Here is a 22,955-nt window from a genome sequence, read left to right as displayed (position 1 = left end):
TTATTCATCAGTTAATCTCTATTTCACTTATTCTCCCCTCATTTTACCCAGACCCCCACCACGTCAATCAGACTCTTACCATGGGAGCTGGCTACAGGCATAGCAGTTACAGATGTAGTGTGGGATAAAGTCTGACAATATTCTATGGGTATTTTGATAAATAAAAGGTGCTTCATTAGTGTAATAATTGCAGTGTGCTTACCTGGAATTGAGATAACTGACTGTACTGTAACATTTGTCATATCATTTATAGAGCGATTACAAGAATAGCTGCTTGTGGCTTTTTCTTCATATACAGTACAATACATGAATCTAATTGCTGCAGGTCTAAACACTAAAATACAAAAAGGAGGGAAGGAAAAAGCATACCTTGACTGTGATTGATGTGATCCAAGCACACTGCAAATGTACACATTCATATAACATGTTGGTGCACTTTTCTGTTGCCTAGATCAAATGAAAGTGGGACTCAACCACTGCACTGAAAATAGACAGACACACTAATTATAAGGTAAGCGATCATTGGGCAGGTAAAGTAATGCTAGAGCCCCGTTGATAATATGGGCTTTTCTTGTGTGGACTAGATTACTTTCAGAATCATCATGCTTTACATTTTAACGATGAGACTTGAAAGCACACAGTTGAATTTGCAGTGCTCAGCTTGAACAGTATGTTTCATCACTTCAGTCAAACAGAAAATAGCTTTATTATGAACATAAAATATGAAACATCTACAGGATTATGCATTTTTTTAAATTCCTCTGATCAACTTCGTGTTCATTAAAGGTGTTTACAATGAAATGCTGTAAATACAATGGGAGTGATCAAAAGAGTGATGACTCGGAAGGTAACTTCAAATGGTCTCCCTTGCCATTGGATTTCTGAATATACATAAAAAAGTAAGTTATTAAACAAACAAATGTTTATGATACTATGATGTTTTTTTCTGCAGGACAATCGACACATTTTTACCCCACTGTTATGATTTGTAAGCGTAAAGTAATACAGCTAATGTTTGCCATAAAGGGACTACATCCCACCGCTAAGCTAAAGGCTCAGCGTGATGTCGCTAGATAGTCTCATTTGTCATTTGTTTTTTTACTTGGAACAAGACGTGAGCATCTTTTCAGCTTGTGTTAAACACAGATCTAACTTCATGCTACCATCCAAAACAGGTTCAACAAACCATTTGAAGAAACTATAAGTGGTCAAATCCTAAGTATTTTTTGGGTTCTCAAACTAATTACTGCAAGACTCTATGGTAAACACTATATATTTAATACATATCATTTTTTAGATGTACTTTTTAATTAACATTGTATTTTGGGCCCTGAAACTTGCAGCTACCTAAGCAAATATAAAGCTATGACATGCAACTATTAGGACACCATTTCATTGTGTCCAAATATTGTGATGCCACTTAAACAACCAACAATATGTGAACAAAACTACTGGAAATACAAACAAGTATTGGTATTGTGATGTAGTTGACCCGGCTGTTTTAGAGAGTTGATGTTAAAGAAGAGAAGGCCTGAAGGGGGGATGAATGGAATTGGGAGTCTTTCTCCTTTGATTGTCACATTGTACCTTGAAACTGCTCTTCCTATGAATAAGGCACACTCCCTATAAAGCTCATGTCATCTCCAAGCTGAGACAACAAAGCAGTGGAAAGGCTGGATGGGGTGTTATTCAAATTGGACTCCCTTAGCAACATTTCCTCCAAAAACCAATGTTAGTTAGACACAACACAAAAAGACACCTTCACTGAAGGTTTGAGCATAGCAATTTGAATAAATTAGAGACTTGTTATCAAATAAAACATCGAAGATTGATCCAAAATTTTTTTCCAAAGACAAATTCCAATGTGCCCAAAAAAGAGGGGACATTTACCACAAGATGTCAAGAACTGGCAGGGTTTGGCACTATTTCTGATAAATGTACATGCAATACGCAAATAGTGTTGTAATTTGAAGAAAGAAATGCATGTATTTTCAATCTCAATATTTGATGTTCTGTACTTCATCTGTTACTGTCTACATGATGTTATTTAGAGTTTTTGCAGTTCGACAGTGTGGCTGGTAATTCTTCTCGGGCATGTTAATAGTATAAGGTGATTGGTTTATTAAACGGTTAGCAAAAAGTTGTAATAACCTTTTAATCAGCTGATTTAAAGCACTTTTCCTTTGCAGAATTAAAGTAGTAGAACATGTTACAATATGTTTGGCATTGTGAGTGATGCTGATTTATTGAAATGTTTTTTAAAAAGTCCCTATTACAAAACAAATGTATCATTTTATTTTGGAACAATTGCAGGTTTGTGATACCTTAACCCTAACCCTTACTTTGGGGGAGGGGGTATAGTTGGTTTTATTTGTATTTTGTCATGATCCATTGTTGTGAAACACATTGATAATGAATATTAAAGAAATGACAGGAACTTCCACAGTAATGGTTTACTGTGCACCATAAGATTGTGTGTGAACAATAAGATAAAGTGAAAATAGTTGGACATCTGACACAACTGTTGCGTTTGCATCATGTCAACACTGGTGATTACTCATCATATTTGACAACCCCTCCTTCAAACAGGCCGAGGATAAAGGCAAGCATCACTTTATTTGTATTTTATTTGATATTGTTTCTCAAACACAAACAACAGCAGGTCTATATCGCACTTTGGCCAACAAGAAAATATAAAATGTGGTAGCTTAATGGGGGGGGGGGGGGTTGTACACATTCACACGATCACCTTTTCTGTATAATGAAATATAATGCAACTGCATGAACAAATACCATGTCAACAACATCTGCAGTTCAATTGAACCCTCCTGTCGTGTTCGGGGCAATTCTGTCCAATTTACTACGTTCATTAATCATAAATATTGTCATTTGATTGCTTCAAGGTCTTATGCTATCCTCCAAAGTAGATATTTGAACATATCAAATACTGATCACCACTTTCATTGAATTTGGAGTGGTTTAGTTTAGTAAAATGACCTCCATAGGAAATGAATGGGTGACCCTAGATGATGTTCATCCATCAGATACACACACACATCGACCACCATGTTGATTTTGGAATACCTTTCAGTGTGTATTCTTTGTATATTCACTGCAGTCATTCATGTAAACCTGAGACATTGTTCACAGCTTAAAAGTGAGTTAAATAACATTTGGTGAAGATTCATGGATTGTGTGTTAAGGTAAGAGCAGCTAAAACAGACCAGTCACATCTGGCCAGGAATACCAAAGTAAGGGGGGAGGAACAAACATGACAGGAGGGGTAAAAATAAACGACTGAAAGACAGAGTTCAAGAAGAGGTCAGGAGGATCATGGGAGTGAGATAAAGAGAAGACCAGAGAAGAGGACAAGATGAGAACAGAAATGAAATGGAAGATGAAATGTAATTAAGCAGTGAGTGAGCAAACATAACGACAGAGACGTGTTGATGGGTGGAGACAAACAGAGATATAGAGGCAGGAAAGCAGTGCAGCGTGGGTAATGTGTCGGCAGAGAGAGAGAGAGCGAGAGAGAGCGGGGAGCAGAAGGCTCGTAAATGTTGGATGAGAGGAGTATACATGGCACTGTGACTCACTGGAGCTGCCCCAGCACTTGTGAGGGCAAGTGCCTTACACACACACATGCACACACACACACACACACACACACACACACACACACACACACAGACACACACACACACACACACACACACACACACACACACACACACACACACACACACACACACACACACACACACACACACACACACACACACACACGCACACACACACACACACAGCACACACACATTAATTAATGTCTCTTTAATAAGATCCTGCATGTTTTTAAAGTATTTGCACAAAGGAATTGTGCACGTTAATATGAATTTAAAATCGTTGTTATCTGTAATTGCACTCATTGTCTGTAGTATATTTCTATATCTTCCTTTATTTTTGTGACATTTTTTATTATAGAGTGTTCAATTAATTCAGTATTTTCTTCATAGTGTGTATTATAGACACTAGTGATATATGTATTTTCTATTTTAACTCATGTAATGCTTGAAAACACTGCTGCTGGGACAAAATAATTACCCAATTTGGGATGAATAAAGTATCTATCTATCCATCCATCCTTCTATCTATCCATCCTTCTATATAATTGAGCTCTGTTTTGGGAAAATCAAACGGGGAGGACAAAAAAAAAGAAAAATACAGATATGTTGCTAACATTATAAACAATGACTTTAATGCATTGTTATTCCAATAATATGAGTGTCAGTGCTCCTCTGGCAGAATGCAGCAGCTGCTATCACAAGTCATCTTAGGTAAAGGTGCGGGGAAATGAAATATGATGGATTATGGTCATCGTGAAGCAGCATGTCTCTGCAGCTGTTTTCACTCAGTTGTTTTCCAGGAGCAAAGGTGAACCAGAGGAGGCAGAACGCTGATGCATGAGCAGTGATGTCAATAGAGGACAAAAAGATACAGACAGGACTGAAGTTGTGTTCTGTTCTCATCCTAAATGTATATTTGCTTGGGGGGAAATGTAGCCATAAAACATTTATAAATATCTTTTTCTCATCTGTTTTTATTAATGTTAAAGCATTTTGATTATTTGGTGATTGTGCACCACATTTAGCTGAATGCTGTGTAGGTCCTACAGTGCTGCATTATAACATATCAGTATATCATCTGTCTTTATATATAAAAAAGTAAATATGAGTGTTAATACATGTAGTGGAGTAGAAAGTACATTATACACCTCTGAAAATGGAGTGGTAGTATAAAGTAGCATTACATGGAAATACTCAATATACCAACATGTCAACAAATATTTAGGTACAATCCTTGAGTAGATTTCCACCACTGCTACAAGCTATGCAAAACGATTCCTCTAACACAGAGCTCCATATTATCAGAGTCTTACTTTTTACTTTCAGCCTATGATGCTTTTTTCTGAATATTCTTTTATTAATCAGTCCCATTTTCATAAAAGCACATTACTTAATTGCTGTGATTGTCCTTTCATTTATCTATCTACAGTTCCGGAGTGACTTCCTGCACATGTTAACGTGCAGTGGGCCATGCATCGCTCCTCCCCCCGTTTCTTGTGAACGCAGCACAGCAGACGAGTATAGTGCCTTTCTCCCCCTGAGTGGGCAGGTAAAATATTTATGAGAGTTTTAACCTCCGGCTGACCCCAGCGCAGCATTACAAGGGGCTTCTTGGAAAGTTCCCAGGCAGAGATATAAAGTAGGAGAGTGATTACAGCGTCTGACATGTTCAGAGCTTTTGACTGATACCGAATATGTTGAATATTTCGTTGGGTGGGAGTTTGATCCAAAAGTTCACTATAGGCATGACATTTAAAAGTGTGCTGCTCCTCAGACTGTGCATGCATACAGGAAGCACAGATGCACGCATCAACAGTCATACATGCACAGGTTCTGTCTTCATCCATGGATCTGTGTTCTGCATATTTGCCTGCCTTTCTCACAGCCAGCCAAGCGTAGCTGTCAGCGCCCTAAGTGCTTTTTTCTGCCATGTTTTCCCTTTTTCCGTTCCCTTGTCAGTATCTCTCATTTCTCACACGCAGATGTTACTGTTCTATTGACAGGTGATCATTTTACACCCCAGTAGTTGTTTATCTGCTACTTACATGATTGAGTAATAGCTGGGGAAGTGAAGAAATCCTGAACAGCTTAATTATGTCCTCTGTCACGTTGTTTGGGGAAAGTAAACCAAACTGAGTCTTCTTCTTCACTCCATTTATTCTGTGTGCTATGTATGTGCTGGTAACCCTAAATGATCTGTATTAACTCAGAAATGCGCGGAATGTGAAACTATATCTGACATTGTCTCCTAGAAACAGACGGATAAAGCTTTATGCAGTTTTAAGTAACAACAGTTCACACCAAGGATTTGTATGTTCTCATAAAAGCCTTGATCTTTGGTCATTTCATATGAGTGTTATTTAGTTTGCCAGTTTGAAGGTATGCTTGGATCAGATCCCTGGTTATTAAAAGTAAAGTAGGGTACAATCATGCTTCAAGGCAGCATGGAGGGACACAATGATAAAGCTTTTACTCTAAATACAGTTGAACCCATCACTGTGGATAAGTAGGTGTATTGTCCTGGTTCATCTTCTATTATAAACATTATTTTAACATTCAAACTAACAATGAATTATCGTGCAAGGACATAAGATACAAGGACCACAGACCAATATGAATAAATACAGTAAAAGTGATCAGAGCAAAATGTAATACAGAAGCTCATCTGTTGGTCATTAGTTTAAAAAGATAACATTTTTACCATGACTGAAGGTATTCTGCTGAGAGCAAGTTCAATCTTATGTTACTAGTTCAAGGTCATATATATGAGGGCAAAATGTAACCGACATATGTTCCATAAGTGCCACATTGTCAAAATAATGTTTAACTTTGGGTGGAAAATGGTATAAAATATGTTAAAAACATGCTCCAGATTGTCTGTGTGTTGCAAGTATTGGCCCCCAGGCACCATGGGAAATATCTGATCAATTGTATCTGTTGGTTGCAATTGAAGCTAGCAACTGAATACATGTTGTATATATTGGTATTCCCAAAAATCACAAAATAAGAAAGAAACACAAAGTTCTGAATTGAAATTATAAGGAATACATTTATTTATAGTCTTAAAAATGATAGAAAGTATAGCTCTGGGGTCTGCAGATACCTGCTCAAATAAAGCTTGATCCTTAACTTCAATGTGACCCTTACATGTTTTTTGAATACTGACATTCAATGTAATTCCTTTCAGCGTCATCCTTACCATGACCATTGCAGAGCTGAAGTCATTGTACTATCTAACCAGGATAAACATACTATAATATGTTGTGTAGACTGCAGCACATGTTCGAACAACAACAAAACATTTCAATGAGAATAAAAAAACTACAAATACACTAAGTACTAGGGTTGCCCTTGACTAAAGATTGATGTAGTCTACCAATAGTTGTCAGTTATTGTGATTAGTTGACTAATCTAGGGCTGAGAAAGAACGTTATTATAACAGCATGGTACGTTGTGCTATACACCCTCATCATGAAATGAAAGCCTGAATGTATTGTTTACTGACAGAATGATTATATATTAAAGCTCTTTATAAAACGGACAAGTCAAATCAAGCAACTGATTGGTTGTTAGCCGCGATATACTGAGCGTATACCACGGGTAGAATTGTAAGTTACTTTTCACAACAAGTCAGTATCCCTCCGCGCCTGAGAAAAACAGTATACAGTTGGTCTGAAAAGCAAACTGCCTGTAGTTTGCTTTTCAGACAGGAACAAGAAAGCTTTAACAGGCTCAGAAAAATCTACACTTTAGATTTCCTGCATGACAAAATCACCTCAATGACCAGGCTCAGCTCTGAATGAAGTCTGAGGCTCTCCGGCTGACGCGTCAAAGCAAACGCAGCGGACACATGGAGTGTTTTTTTTTTCTTCAACTAATAGACTAATGAAAAAGTATCCAACTAAGGCTTTTTTTTACCTACTAATGTTAAGTCGACTACTTGGGGGCAGCCCTACAAAGTACCAGTCATTACATCAACAAAGAATAATGGGTCGTCTATGATGTAGAATAGAATAGAATAGAATTGGGAGGGATGAAACCCTCTTTAATGGTGACACTTGCAGAGCACACAGCACACACAGTGACATTTGGCCTCTGCATTTAACCCATCCTAGTACCAGGAGTCTAGTACTAGGAGCAGTCAAAGCAGGCCTGAAACTGATGACTCCGGTGATGCAGTCATGCCCACTTAACTGTAAAATTGCCAATCGCCACTTTCATTGAATTTTGAGTGGTTTAGTCAACTTTCTTACATCTGTGCTGTTCCCGTTAAAAAATGACCGCAAGAGGAAATGAATGGTTAACCCTAATCGACCACCATGTTCATTTTGGAATACATTTTCAGTGTGTATTCTTTGTATATTCACTGCAGTTATTCATGTAAACCAGTATTGTGATACATTGTTTACAGCTTAAAAGTGAGTTAAATACCATTTGGTGATGATTATTGGTTTTAAGCAAGAGCAGTTAAAAAAGACCACTCAATTTGAGCGTGAACACCAAAGTAAGGGGTGAGAGACGAACAGGGCAGGAGGGTTAGAGGCCCGCAATAACTGAATTCACCCTACTATTACCATACAAATGCACAAATCAATCACACCTTAGGACCAACGCCAACCAATGAACACCTTCAGAGCTCTGGCTGAACCTTCTGAAGGTGCAGAGCGAGCAGCTAGCTCCTGTTGTAGCCGCTGAACGTCCACCAACTACACATGTCAGGAAGCTAAACTTTAGAATGACTACAGCCAAGTTTCAACATGAAGATGGTCTGCAGGGTTCTGCGACAGTGGACAGTCATATAAAAATATGTCAGACTTCAGGGCGTGTGTGTGTGTGTGTGTGTGTGTGTGTGTGTGTGTGTGTGTGTGTGTGTGTGTGTGTGTGTGTGTATGTGTGTGTGTGTGTGTGTGTGTGTGTGTGTGTGTGTGTGTGTGTGTGTGTTTTTTGAAGTGTCAGGGACTGAGATTGTAGTGTGCAGGCAGACCATTGACGCATGTCCAAACCTTGGCCACTGTCTCTCTGCTCTCTCACGCATGCACGCACGCACGCACACACACACACACACACACACACACACACACACACACACACACACACACACACACACACACACACACACACACACACACACACACACACACACACACACACACACACACACACACACACACACACACACACACACACACACACACACACACACACACACACACACACACACACACTGGTCTCTGACACATCCCTGAGGCCGATCAGTCCATTGTACAGGCTCTCCAGTGAGCCATAGCTTTTACATATATTAAAATGAAGCTTGGGTAGAGAGTTGCCCCTGAAGAGCTGCTGCTCTCAGTCCACAGTGCAAACACACACCCCCCACCCCCCCCCCCCCCCCCCCACCACACACACACACACACACACACACACACACACACACACACACACACACACACACACACACACACACACACACACACACACACTCAGGGCACATAGCATATACACATGGGAGAGCAGCAGAGTTGTGTTTGAGGACAGGACTGTAGAGGAGGCAGCAGACCATATCTGAGGAAACATTTGTCTCTCCTTTTCTTTAGGTGGAAACTTTTATACCTCATGAGCTTTTTTTAACTTTGTTCTCCTCTCCCAAATAACAGAAAGTGGACTTTCACTTGGCCTACACTGAACTGCTTGTAACAGTCCATCACGTCTAAGAATTGGATTTTAGAAAGACATTGTATATTTAAGCAATAGCTCACGACAGGTCGTGGTATATGCTCATTATATCACAGCTAAGGGGCGTGGTTCGGCCCGACGCGAAGCAGAGGTTCGACAACCCCCTTAACTGTGATAAGGGGTAAGAAAAACAGTACATCTCATTTCATTATATTTCATTTATTTTGGGGATTTCATCGGATCGGTTCTCCCTTCCCGAATGATATTCCTGCACAACGGGGCCTAATCGGCAAAACTCCTTTACATTCATGTGTATTTCTGGCAATAAATATGTACCCTTACATCAAAACCGTCTCTCCTGATTGAAATAATACACCGTTGTTTTACTTCAATCCACCTTTAATCTGGTTCGTTGACAGGAATCACATCATTTAATCATGAGAAAAAAATTTGGGCCGGGTTCAATTAAAAAACTACCGATGAAAGTGTGGAGGTGGAGGTTCATTGGGACTGAGCTGAGGCACAGCAGAGAGCCACCTTGTCACCTCTCCTGCCATTAACAGAGTGGTGAAATCTGTATAGGTGCTGCAACGTGCTCCTACTCAAATGAATATACCTAATCTTTGGGGACCATATGTCAAGGAGACACATCCACAAGTCAAACACACCACCATACTCAGACCCAAATAAAAAGAGGACAAATGTACAAATCATATTCCTTCTCATCTGGTGGCTCGGATTTGAAAATATGTGTTGACACTTTGATTTTGATTATATAAACTACAGAGTTTTTGAAAGACAGAGTAAAGCAAGTATGGGGAAAAGTTATTGAGTTTTTCATATAAAAATCCTCAAACTAAAAATCCTTGTTTTTCTTTTTTATTGAGTTTGCCTGAAATGACCTGAAGACATACGAGCTGCTCATCAGCCAAACATAGAGTAAGACGAAAGGAGAAGAGGAATGCGAAGCCCGTCACTGGGGGAATCCTGAATGAAACCCCAAAAATAGTGAATGTCAACTAGCCTACCCTTTAAACTTCCTTCAGTCAGTTGATTGTCCTCTTGGCCCCCATGGACACTGGCAGTTAAACTCAAGGAAGACTTCTGAAGAGAAAGAGCCCTTACCAGAAATCGCAGTATCCGGTGATGTCTTGAATTTGGATTTTTCTTTGGAGGATCTGAAAGGGGAATAACAGAGAGAGAAAGCCTGGATTATAGAAAAGTGAAAAAATTACACTGTAAAATATTACCATGATTTCACAATATTTAGCTGTAATATTTTACAATAAATTACTGTTTTATCACTTTACAGTCTTTACCTGTAATGTTCACAATATAATACTGTAATTTTGAATTTCACAGTGAAATCAATGCAGGCACAGTTAATTACTGTGAATGTAAAGGATAAATTATTACCAGGATTTCACAACATGTTACTGTATTATTTCACAGTAAAATACTGTATTAAGACCATCCTCTGTGATAACACAACAAATTAAGTGATTTTCTTGCTTTTATCGCTCTTGCTTGGCTTTAAATACTAATTTCTCTCTTTGGTGCAGGTTTTACTTAAATTGAAAGGGGCACCACTGCTTGTGCCTTAAAAATAAACGATGCAACATATACTTTAAATCTATGTCAAATTGAAATTGTTGGCTTGGCTTTTTGTTTTCAGGTGCTTCCTGGGCATTAACCCTGAGACGGGCTCGAAAGCCAAAAAGAGGCAAATTGTCAGCACATTCTTCAGAAAAATGTTGACTTTGAGTGGGTGTCTGTGTAGACATTTGCTCCCCTCCTTGTTTTCTTTTCTGTCTCCCTGCTGCAAAGGTGCACCTGGTCTGCCCCTGGTCTGCCCCTGGCTCCGCCTCTGCCCAGGTGCACCTGGTCTGCCCCTGGCTCCGCCTCTGCCTAGGTGTTCCAAATTTCACTTAGCCGTGTATATATAAAGAGAAGCTGGAGGAAAAGGATGTCTCGCCTATCCTAACGCTGGGAGACACTCTTCTCAGAATATCTCTTTGCCATTTTGAGCTGTAGGCCATATTTTTGCAGATGTGTTTATGTTTAGCCTGGAGGACCTAGTAGTCCACTTTTCGCAGATTTATTTTGTTTCCCATAGGGTTTATAATTGATATCTGTTTAGTGGAAGCTCTGGGTCCTACGGCCGGTGGTGTGGCTGGCTCGGGTTCCCTCCTTCTGTTTGTTCCTTTTGGCCAGTCCTCCAGACCTCTTTCTGTTTCCCGTTTTGCTTGTGTGAGCAAACGGCTTATTATCAATAAATGCTCGTTACCAAGTACCGGTTATTGCGTGTATTCTTTCATGTTGCGGGTCTCAGCACGAGCCACTACCGCGCAGCAGAGGTTGGGGCCGTAACATGTCCAAGACACTGTGAAATGTACTTTGCACTTCAATGGAGTAATACAGAGTTAAAATGGACATTTTCTTTGTTTTTCTTTGTTGATTGAGCTGATTGAATTGTGTAGTTATGGTAAAATCCCAGTTAACTAGTCAGATTTACAATATAATATTGTATTATTTACATTTTTATATTTACACTAAATTAATGGCTAATGTGTTGCATTACTTCTACATTAAAAGTGTAAAAATACAGGTGATTACTGTAATTTATGTACAGCAAGGTACCATAATACCACAGCTCTGTACTGCTATATCACAGTAATTCCATGGGTATGGCAACAGTAAAGTCACAGTATTTAGTTGTACTTTTATTCTAATTTACTGTAAAATATCTACAGTAAATTACTGTGAAATATTTACAGTAAATTACTGTTAAATCCATGCAACTAGTAGCCAGTAATTTACTGTAATTTTACAGCCAAACATTGTACAGTGTAGGAGTGTGCTTGGAAATGGGAGGATTGCTACAATGCTGCTCATGAGAAAGTGAACTCAATAAACCAATGTAAAACGACAGAGGCAGCTATTGAGACAAAAACGAATTGTCTATACTAAGAGTTTAATTACTCATGAACTATAGCACACCACATATGGCTTTGAAGATCATTTACTGTATTAAAAAATGCCTATGTATTTCATAACCAGGGTTCAGGAATTATCTCTCTCTTCATTAATCTGAACAATAAATAATGTTCTATCTGCACAATAGTGGAGAAAACTTAGAAAAGTGTATTGGGTCGTGGGGACTTAGAGAATCCCTTAAATCCAGCTGGTTCAGCACTTGTTATTGGGGAAAAACAGGAATGTTATTAGGAGATTCATTTTAGATTTGGCAAATATGAACTTTATACAGAGCTTTGATTTCATGACATAGCGTATGTAATGTAAATTCTCCATGAAAATCTGGAACAATCTGGTCACCACTGGAAAAGAAGGTCGACTTCACCGTCCACTGCTCATTTACAGAAACACTTCTTCATATTAAAAGTACAGCCCTCAAAGGAAGGAGACAGGTGGTCTGCACACTGACTCTGTAATAAGGCCATGTTTTGACCTTCAATGTCTTCATCAGTCAATCATTCACACCACATTGGAGTAGCATAAGTGAGTATAACTGCAATAATAATAATAGAATATTACGACAGGTCAATTGGGTTAATTGCAATTATTTGCCCTGGAATTCTGCTTTCAGACGTAGTTAATTATGGAGTTATTACCCTATCCGATAATAATCCAATGCAGAGGCAATAATGTAATATAAAATATTATTTTATATATATTATATATGTATGTTTATATAGTCTTAAAGTTACAACCGGCCCTTTGAGTGCAACCATAATGCCGATGTGGCCCGCGATTACATTTTGTTTGACACCCCTGCTCTTGGGAGGTACGGGGGCATGTTCCCCGGGGAAGATAAATGCATCTGGTGCACTTTGAGGGCAGAATTAAGAGACGAGATCTATACATCTCTCAACACCCATGTGAAACAGAATTGTAAACAGATGTACTTTTTCTTTATACATATGTTACTAACCACTCCCCTTTTAAGTTGTATTTTTGTTTTACTTTCCTACAGTATGCATTGGAATTATCTTATACATGTTTTTAATTTATTACCTTGTTTTTTTAACTATAATGATCATATAAAGGTGTACCTTGGAAATACTTGTTTACATAAATAGTGACCTAAACGTTTGAGACTGAGAAATCATAGACTAAAGTTAACTATCTAACCCTCAGAGTCCTTTACCTCACTGAGCTGTAGTCATCCCTCTCAGTCTGACAGGAGAGGACTCTACTCCACCGTCCTGTAGAAACAGCTCCTTATATCAATTAGCTTAGCTATAGCTAACCAGATACTACCAACAACAATCCCCTTAAACAATACACTCTCACTCCATAATCGTCCAGGAGCAACGTTTGGTCAGTGTCCCGTGGCGTGCAGTTGTGACGCTCCTAGGCTCCTTCAGCTTCATAAAGGGATGCAAATAGCTTTCAACTGATTGCAATGTATTCCCATCTGCAGCGGGATTTGACGCTCATGGAAGCACGGCATTCGTTTGTGTCGGCTGCCCTTAAAGGCAATGTGAGCGCGTCATTCCCATTGGAAAACGGAGAATTGTACACCCGGAAGTAAGTATTCCCCTTACTGTCGTTTGATTTTACAGTGATATCTGCACTACTTATCGACTAAAAAACACCTGATTATCCTTGCTAATTACACAACATTGATTGGTTTAAATTGTGTGCAATGCTTTTGTATTTTTCCCCTTCGATTCGGAGAAACAAATATTTTTTCGGAGTAAAGGATGGCAGAAGACACTACACTACCCAGAATCGCCAGCTATCGTTTAGGACTACACCATGTGCTCTGTTTGACAAACCCCGTGATTAGTTCTCAAGCTCTGTGATTTGTTGACCTCCAACTGCATTCCATATACAAAAACCGTTTCGTAAAAGATAAAATCATTCTTTATTCAGCAGTGCTTGCTTTACTCTTTGAAAGTCATCACATGAATGCATTGTAATAAATGGTTCGGCTGCATTAAATATATTTCACATCTGTCGTAGTTCTTTATTTTTATTTATCTACAGAGATCGGGCTCAGAATAGACCGGAAACTATTCTTTTACCGTTCAGTTTGAATTTCACGATAAAGTTAGTTGGGTCATTCCTAGCATTCGGTGCCATTTAGATCCCCACCACATTATATCATATATTTTGTATTTAAAAAGGTCTAATGCTTATTTTTTAAAAGCTTGGTTTTAAATGTTTATACCCTCTACCATAAAACAACAATGTTATTTAGCCAGGATATTAAAAATTCTAAATAATTACTCGTGATTTTAGCACAAGTAGGCCAAATTGCTGTGTCCCCAATCATGTTTGCTCAACTTCTGTAACAGATATACAAAAATAAATCAAACAAATACAAACAAATTCTACATTTTTGTGAGTGTTGTATGACCCTTTTGCTAATTATCCTCACCAAATTGAAATTGTTGTTATTAATTCATTTGTATTTAAAATAAAGTGTGTGTCCCCTGTTTGAATGTCCCCCCTGTTACTCTGATTTGAATCCCTCTGGAAACGCCCCTTTACTATTCTACTATTTGTATGACTCAAGAAGAAGAAGGATATATTTTGAGTGGGAAATAATCTTAAAGAAGCAGAGTGAATGCGTTCTTCCTTCAACGTTTTTCTAATGTTTTAAAGAACTTAACTATTGCGGTAAAGCATAAAATGTCCACCCTGTTATGCTCATTTTTAGTGGAACTGATCATTTGTTTTACATTTAGAAAATATGGTGAATATATCTATCAAATATATGTTTCTGTTGTCACCAAGTGCTAGCTTGATTATCATCACACATGTAGCAATAGCCAAGTTTAGCCTAAAATGTCCACTCTGTTACCGTCCACCCTGTTACTATTTTTCACAGTAACAGGGTGCACACACAGTAACTGGGGATGGTAAAAAATAAATAAATGTAAGCATAATATCCTGAGCTTGACCAAAATATTTTTCTTATACTTTAACAAGCCATCATTCAGATTAAATAAAAAAAAAACATGGAAAATTATGTTTTTTATTTTTGAATACCCTAGCTGAAATGGCACCGAATGCTAGGAATGACCCAGTAGTAATATTTTGTTTTGATATTATTGTTTTGTATTAACTACTAGACCGCTGGGTCATGTTAAGACCATCTTTTCTGTGTTGCTGTGGGTTTTTTCCATCACTTTTGTGTTACAAATATCAAAACAATAACTAAATATATCCGTCGTAAACTAAACCAGAAACAGCAGTATATTTTATTTTGTTAACACTGTAAACTTGCCAGCTTTTTAACCCAAACCACCTACTGGTGAAAGCACGTTATTACAAGTTTAGAGTAATGCAATGCAGGTAGATTGTGTTGCTTTTTAATGTCTGTTTAAAATGCCTTTTTCTTAATGTCTTTTATTATTATTAACTACTTGTTACTTGTCGCTAGGGACGCTGCTATTGATATTGTGTTTCGCAACATGTTCTCTATCTATGGCACGTCTCTACTGGGAGTTGTAGTTTTAAAAGACGTTTTCGTATTTCCCATAATAAGAAGTTGCCAGTATACTGTGTACATCCCTGGAGGTTTAGGGGATAGGAAACACTCAAATTTAAAACATATAATTAATAAATGGGTGAAAATTGCTTGTGCCCATAATGGGCAGCATTAATATATATACCCACATGCCAGCTAAGTTCAGAAGAGCTTTATTTAACAGCTGGTCTTATGTTTGTGACCCCTCCTTTTGTTAATTGATAACATTACATTACATTAGTTGATAAGCCTAAAACATGCACTTGTCAAGGTTCAGAGGCAAATGTTTGCAAATATGGCAGTAGCCATCGATCATCTTAAGTTAAGATATACTTTATTGATCCCAAGTTGGAAAGATTTGCATTACATCAGCATGTGTAACAGTTGTAAATATGCAGTGGTATTTATTTGTAAATCATTTAGTATAATCACACAAATTCTGTGTTTTATATTTAATAATTCTGTGTTCTTTATTTATTGATTGTTCAATACCTGACAAGGCCGGAGATAAAATATCTATATACATCCTATAAGAGTATAATATTATGTATAATATCAGTTAAAATAAGTGCTTCAGCATAGATAACATTGCTGGAGGTATGCACAAATATTGATAGATGTCTTGTAATGCACTGGAACCTGCGACCCAAGTTTTTAATTCATTGCATAACTACACCGTTTGTGAATATGATATATCAATAAACCTTGGAAAATCTTGAAATCTTGAAAGAGATGTGCAAAATAGTCATTATATACAGTCTTTAATTAACTATTAGTAGAGAATAACAAGTAATGAATATCATTTATAGGGATCCAATTAATATCTAATAATAAAAATAATGAAATGTAATAACATGCTTTGACCACCAGGTGTCCCTTTCTATCAGCTGTGCACCTTAATGGTGTAAATACAGCCTATCTACCAATTGGATCAAATATAAAAGTCAGCCGAATTAGTGTTGATCCTGCAAAGAGACGTATTGTGTGAAAAGAAATGTAAGATGTTGTTTAATTGTTGATATTTATGATCCACGTCACGTTTTCAGTGTTGGCGGCAGTTCCTCATGTTTGTCTAGAAGTCTTCTCATCAGGGCTCTATAAATAGAGAATTACGGCAGATATTTAATATTTAATGCAGCCGAACCGTGTATTACAATGCCGTTATGTGATGACTTTCAAAGAGAAAAGCAAGCACACTCGGAATAAAGTATTATTTTAAATGTTTTCTGTCTATTTGTTAATGACGATGTGATGTGAGATGTGAGACTGGAATTGCACAGGGGAAAATAACGTATCTTTAGATGCGGATTTTGTTATACATTGACGGGGGAAGGGGGTAGCAATAAAGATAACACCATTAAACAGTTACACAACATAACAGAGATAATATCGATAGCAGCGTCCCAAGCAACCACCTTGGTAACAATGAAAACGTTCTATGGACGCAATTTCCTGAAGTAATCTTCGTAATAACTAGCAAACTAAAGATCATCTACTGCACACATAATCTGAAATAACAATTCATATTTCTTGCATCAAATGACATCAAAACGCATTTTAATGGCCAAACTAACTTTAAAATAGGCATTTTCCACCGAGAATAACACAAAGTTCGGCCATGTTTTTTTTTTCTGCAGGGAGAAATTTGAAGATCACGTGACATAGACGCCAGCTGGAATGAATGGTGCAAAAAAACGGGGTTTGTCAAACTGAGCACAAGGTGTAGTCCTAAACGATAGCTGGTGATTCTGGGTGTAGTGTCTTCTGCCATCCTTTACTCCGAAAAAATATTTGTTTCTCCGAATCGAAGGGGAAAAATACAAAAGCATTGCACACAATTTAAACCAATCAATGTTGTGTAATTAACAAGGATAATCTGGTGTTTTTTAGTCGATGAGTAGTGCAGATATCACTGTAAAATCAATCGACAGTAAGGGGAATACTTACTTCCGGGTGTACAATTCTCCGTTATCCAATGGGAATGGACGCTCACATTGCCTTTAAGGGTAGCCGACACAAACGAATGCCGTGCTCATACTTGTCAACCCTCCCGATTTTCGCGGGAGACTCCCGATTTCATTGCCCTCTCCCGGTTTCCTCCCGGGGTCATATTTCTCCCGCATTTCTCCCGATTTCTGACAAAATCAGATTCACACACGACTGTTTCCACTCTGACTTTAATACAGCAACACCATTGTTTGGTTTCCATGGTAACACATCTCTTTAGTAGCGCGCGCAACTCAAAGTCTGAGAGGGTGAGGCAGATATTCACAGAAAACAGAACAAGAATCGACAACTACTCTACTCTCTGCTCACTCCTTTCCTGTAAAATACAGGTCCAGCCCACACTATGCTCCATCAAAGACGGTGCTACAGGCCGCAAGGCAGTGCACTTACAACTACAATAAGCATGTTAATGTTAATCTAACAGCTCCGGCGATCCACTAGCACCCCCCCCCCCCCCCCCCACCCCCCCCATTTTGCATTTTGAAATGCTCCCGATTTCTGAGGTCTAAAGGTTGGCAAGTATGGCCGTGCTTCCATGAGCGTCAAATCCCGCCGCAGATGGGAATACATTGCAATCAGTTGAAAGCTATTTGCGTCCCTTTATGAAGCTGAAGGAGCCTAGGAGCGCCACAACTGCACGCCACGGGACCCTGACCAAACGTCGCTCCTGGACGATTATGGAGTGAGAGTGTGTTGCCTTAACCCCAGATCTCCCTCTCTCTCTCGCTCGCTTACTCACACAAATTACGCTCGTGCCTCGCACCCAAAATGTGCTCGTGCCACACACAGAGCCGGCTTAAATGACACACAGAGACCCAGAAGTACTTGTAATTTACTGTATTTTATAATTTTTCGATGGCTTTATAGAGTGCCACAGGGATGCGTCCTAACCATAGACTGTATATATAAATGGACGTAGTGTCCGTGACGTCACCCATAGGAGTCTGCAGAGTCGCCGAGAAGCCCTTAGTAGGCGGATTCGGCCACTAACGGCTTGACAGCGACGTCAGAGTCTAATCCCGCCTGCTCCAAATAAGGGCAAAGAGGCGGAGCCGAGGCGGGACCTGCTGCCTCCGAACTGGAAGTAAACAAAGCTAGCTCAGGCTAAAAAGCTAAGCTAACATGAAATACGTGCATACCAAGTTACTGCTAACAGTGTAGTTCCCCTATATAAACGTTACATTCATCATCAAATGAGACAATCTGCAAGAGAATTAGCTATGTTTTGTTATTCTTAATGCTTGTCATTCACACGTTAAGAAAAGACGGACTCCACCGCCCGGCCCCGGACCTAACGGAGCCGCAGTGGGCTAGCTCCGGGACGCCGGCTGGAGCTAGCCCCCTGCGGCTCCGTTAGCTCCGGCGGCCACCACTGGGATAATTGGGTCCCCTATTAACAGTTGCTCCCGTTTAGCATTATGGGCGTCATAGCCATTGACTATAAAAGTCTTACCCAAGGCTGAATCATAAACTAAAATGTATATAGTATAAAGGGTTACGTCCTTAGCTGGCTAATAAGTAACAAGCTAAGCTACCAAGCACACAAACACCTGCGAACGGGACATGTATAATATTATCATTTTAGACTTCTTGGAAGTTCTGTTAGTACATTCAAGCGCACAGCACAACATTTTAATTGTCTGGTATTTGTAACAATATTCCCTAAAAGGCACAATCACCACGAACACGGCTAAAGCTAAAGGGTCAACTACAGTAACTACAACTAACTAACGTTGTAGCCTCTATGGTTGTAGCCTAGCAGAGTGGACAAGTTGCTGTTAACTGACAGTGAGGCATGTACATGTCCATCAAAGTGACCACGCTCTAATTTATGCAAAAGCTTTAAGGCTTAATATTAATTAAACAGATGACTTGAGAAGAAATTCACCCCCCCCCCAATCCATATTCATGAAGGGGGGATCTAACTATACAGAGAATATGGTTTTTTGAACCACGATGTAAACATGTTTAATTCTGCTCTAAAGTTGGGCATTTTAACATTGGGGTCTATGGAAATTGCTCCCTTCTGCAGACTGCTCCTACTGGCCACTAGATTAACTGCAGTTTGAGGCACTTCCGCATTGGCGTCCCGGCTCTTCCCCAGAGTTTGCCGCTTGGTCCTAACCCTTCGACAAAAAATCAATGCAATTCCTCCATAGGATTTTGGAAAATAGCTCGAAATAAGGTCTGTGGTTGACACACATGAGAGACGGATCACGTTTTGTTCAGTTGGATAATCTCCACATAATAGTAATAATAATAACTTCAAATCATAAACCTATAATAAATCTATCGATTAGAACATTATAAAAGTAGGGTAGACATGTGGATATCCGTCTCTTAAATGTGAGACACACACACACACACACACACACACACACACACACACACACACACACACACACACACACAGCCAAACTACACCATCACACCTCAACACGCATGCTTGTCTACACACACATCTACGTCTCTGCAGAATGCTTTAAATGATGGAAATCTGCCGAGCACAGTGCTTATTCATAATTCACACTCTGATGTCACACCTCTCTCTCTCTCTTTATGTACACATATTTCAGAACAGGCACTTTGTAACAACTCTGGTGCACTTCACTTTATGGATCGCAGAGTTCACAAGTTCAAGTTGAAAGAAGAGAGAGAGAGAGAGAGAGAGAGAGAGAGAGAGAGAGAGAGAGAGAGAGAGAGAGAGAGAGAGAGAGAGAGAGAGACCTGTGTTATGGATTTATGGGGTGTCATAAAGTCAAAAGTTGCTAATGGTAGGACCTCGTGGCACTGACGCAAAGTAAAAAGTTGCACAAGGGTTGACTTTCAGCAGAGCGAGAGGGCGCGTTTCAGGGATTGTTCTAGTTCCAAAGAAGGAGTGGCTGTTAACACCTCTGTCAATGGTCAACAACGGCTCAAATCCCTGTGTTACACCCAGAGGGAGCATAACATGTCCTCTTTAAATGTAAAATAACTATTGAACTTAGAAATGTCTAGGTAATCTTCATACCAATTGTACTTTCAGAAAGTTGGTATATGTATGCAAGATCCACATTATAATGACATAACTATTCACTGTGGCATGTACAATTCTTGATTATATGTTAAAGCATATTTATGCTTTCCTTTTCATCTTTTGTAAGCAAGGAACATGATAAAAATGGGGTGTGGGCTAAAAGAGCACTATAAAAATAATGTGTTTGGACAGTTTCCGCCATAACTTGTCAGAAAGACTGTGAAGGTCCAGTTTATAAAAGTGATAAGATATTCTCTGCAAGTAACTACAGTAAAATATTGCAACACATTCTCCTGGTTTCTTCTTGTTGAGTGTTAGGGTTGCAACATGATTTCTCTGTATTCATCATGTCATATGGAGACTTTTTCACTGAATGTATCAGTTCATTTATCAAGTACACATATAATGTGAATGTGCAATGTAGAGATGTAGATGTCAGCTGAATGTGAGGAATTTAGGTTTTAAGGTAAGCAACTCATTTAGGAATAATCACAGTTACAATGATAATTTAACGTAACAAAATATCAATTAGAACTGCTTAATTAGCATGCTAAAATAAGTTACATCCCACATGGTAATAGCTAGTTAGCATAAGGTTTAACACTAGCAGGTGTCGAAACGTCATAAACTGTGTGAGGTTTTTTTGAAAAAAAAATGAAAAAGATCGGTTAAATTAGTTTTTTTCCGTTATATGGATATAAAATATTCATAGTTTATTAAATATTAAGGTTCGTTTGACGTTGTTTCCCGCAAATGACGCAATTTTGGCCCTGTAACCGGGTCCGTGGGGCTTAATGCAAAATGATCAGAGATTTTAAACCAGGTCGGCTTTTAATTTGATTGGCAGACTTGCCAGACCAAACACCAAACATGGGGGGAAGAGCTCAACGCTCGTGAACTGTCAACAGGAGGGCGAGGGGAGCCTCGCTGCGGGGAAACTGTGGACCTCTTTCGCCTGCAGGCGCAACTTCAATGATGCCGTTTAATAAATACAAAAATGGTGGTGCCGGCAGTCAGCGATCCGAGCCGGCCCGCTGACGTCCGGCCGTTCTGTCATTCTCCAGAACACACAGATGGCCCGTCCGCCACTGTGTACATTTGTAGCACACCAATGCCAGCCAGCGGCCCACCAAAGGCAGCGGCCCACCGGGAAAAGTCCTGACTCTCCCGATGGCCAATCCAAGCCTCTGCTGCTGCTAAATGTTGAACTATCTTCATCAGCTGGTCTCAATGTCTGGTGCTGGGCAGGTAGCATCAGTTGGTTTTATCAAACCATTTATTCTGCAAAATAAAGCTGCCTTCTGCTGCTGTTGGGAACCTGATTGCTGAGAAATTGAAGACTGAACCAACAGACAATAAATGCAAAGCTCCTCTCCTCACCCTCGTCTTCCTCAGGCCCCCTTTCTTCTCAGCCCTAGAGGTTATGTGACATTTCTTGACATAATACCTTTAATTAATTTCAACGTTTCAGTCTATGCATTGCAGTTCCCTGGCTGTTTTCACTCCTCTCTGTTGTTGTGGATAAGATGAGCAGGTTAGTTGGAAGCGAAAATATTAAGTTGAACCTTATATTTTCTTTTAACTTAACATGATCGCTTTTAACTAACCTAAATCCGGTACGTGAAATCTGTTTATGGAGCAATGACGTTTAAGGATTTTCATTTAATTAATTTCAATGTTTTAGTTTTTTCAGTGTAATGTTGGGTATGCAAGGAAGTGACAACTTTGATAGTTAGCAGTGGCGTGCTAGCTAGGTTAGCTTTTTGTCATCCAGGAGCATAGTCTAATCACTGGTGCACAGCTGTGAGGGTGCACACAAGCAAAAATCAAGCTCAAATTGCACATTGCAGCATTAATCAGAAAGCTCCTAGCAACAAGCAGTCTGTCGGTGTGCCTGAATGAAATAACACGACGCCAGCCGCCTGGTCTTTATTTAAAACCCGCAGCAAGTGCAGACCAAGAGTTTTGGGCTTTTTTTGCTTCAATCCTAACTATTTGACTGTCAGTAACAACTGTAAACTGCCCTCTGATCAGAAGTAGACCAGCCCTGTGGAGAAGCTCCCGGGAATACGATACAATAAATCTTTATTGTCCACTGGGGTGGAAATTTGTCCTCAGCTCAGCAAACACAAGA

The 22,955-nt window shown here is 39.2% G+C and overlaps 1 protein-coding gene across 1 annotated transcript in view; it reads right to left on the bottom strand.

The window, feature by feature from the left end:
- Window positions 1-22,955, bottom strand: part of tenm3 (teneurin transmembrane protein 3) — a 690,209-nt gene that overhangs the window by 648,376 nt on the left and 18,878 nt on the right. The window contains exon 2 of the mRNA XM_079656342.1: window positions 10,422-10,474. The gene's annotated coding sequence lies outside the window, so the exon portion shown is untranslated. The remainder of the gene's footprint in view (window positions 1-10,421; window positions 10,475-22,955) is intronic.

The sequence above is a fragment of the Notothenia rossii genome (genome assembly GCF_949606895.1).
Source record: "Notothenia rossii genome assembly, chromosome: 1".
In the NCBI taxonomy this organism is placed as follows: domain Eukaryota; kingdom Metazoa; phylum Chordata; class Actinopteri; order Perciformes; family Nototheniidae; genus Notothenia; species Notothenia rossii.
The sequence above is the reverse complement of the archived record's forward strand: the minus strand, read 5'-3'. Positions and strand labels throughout refer to the sequence as shown.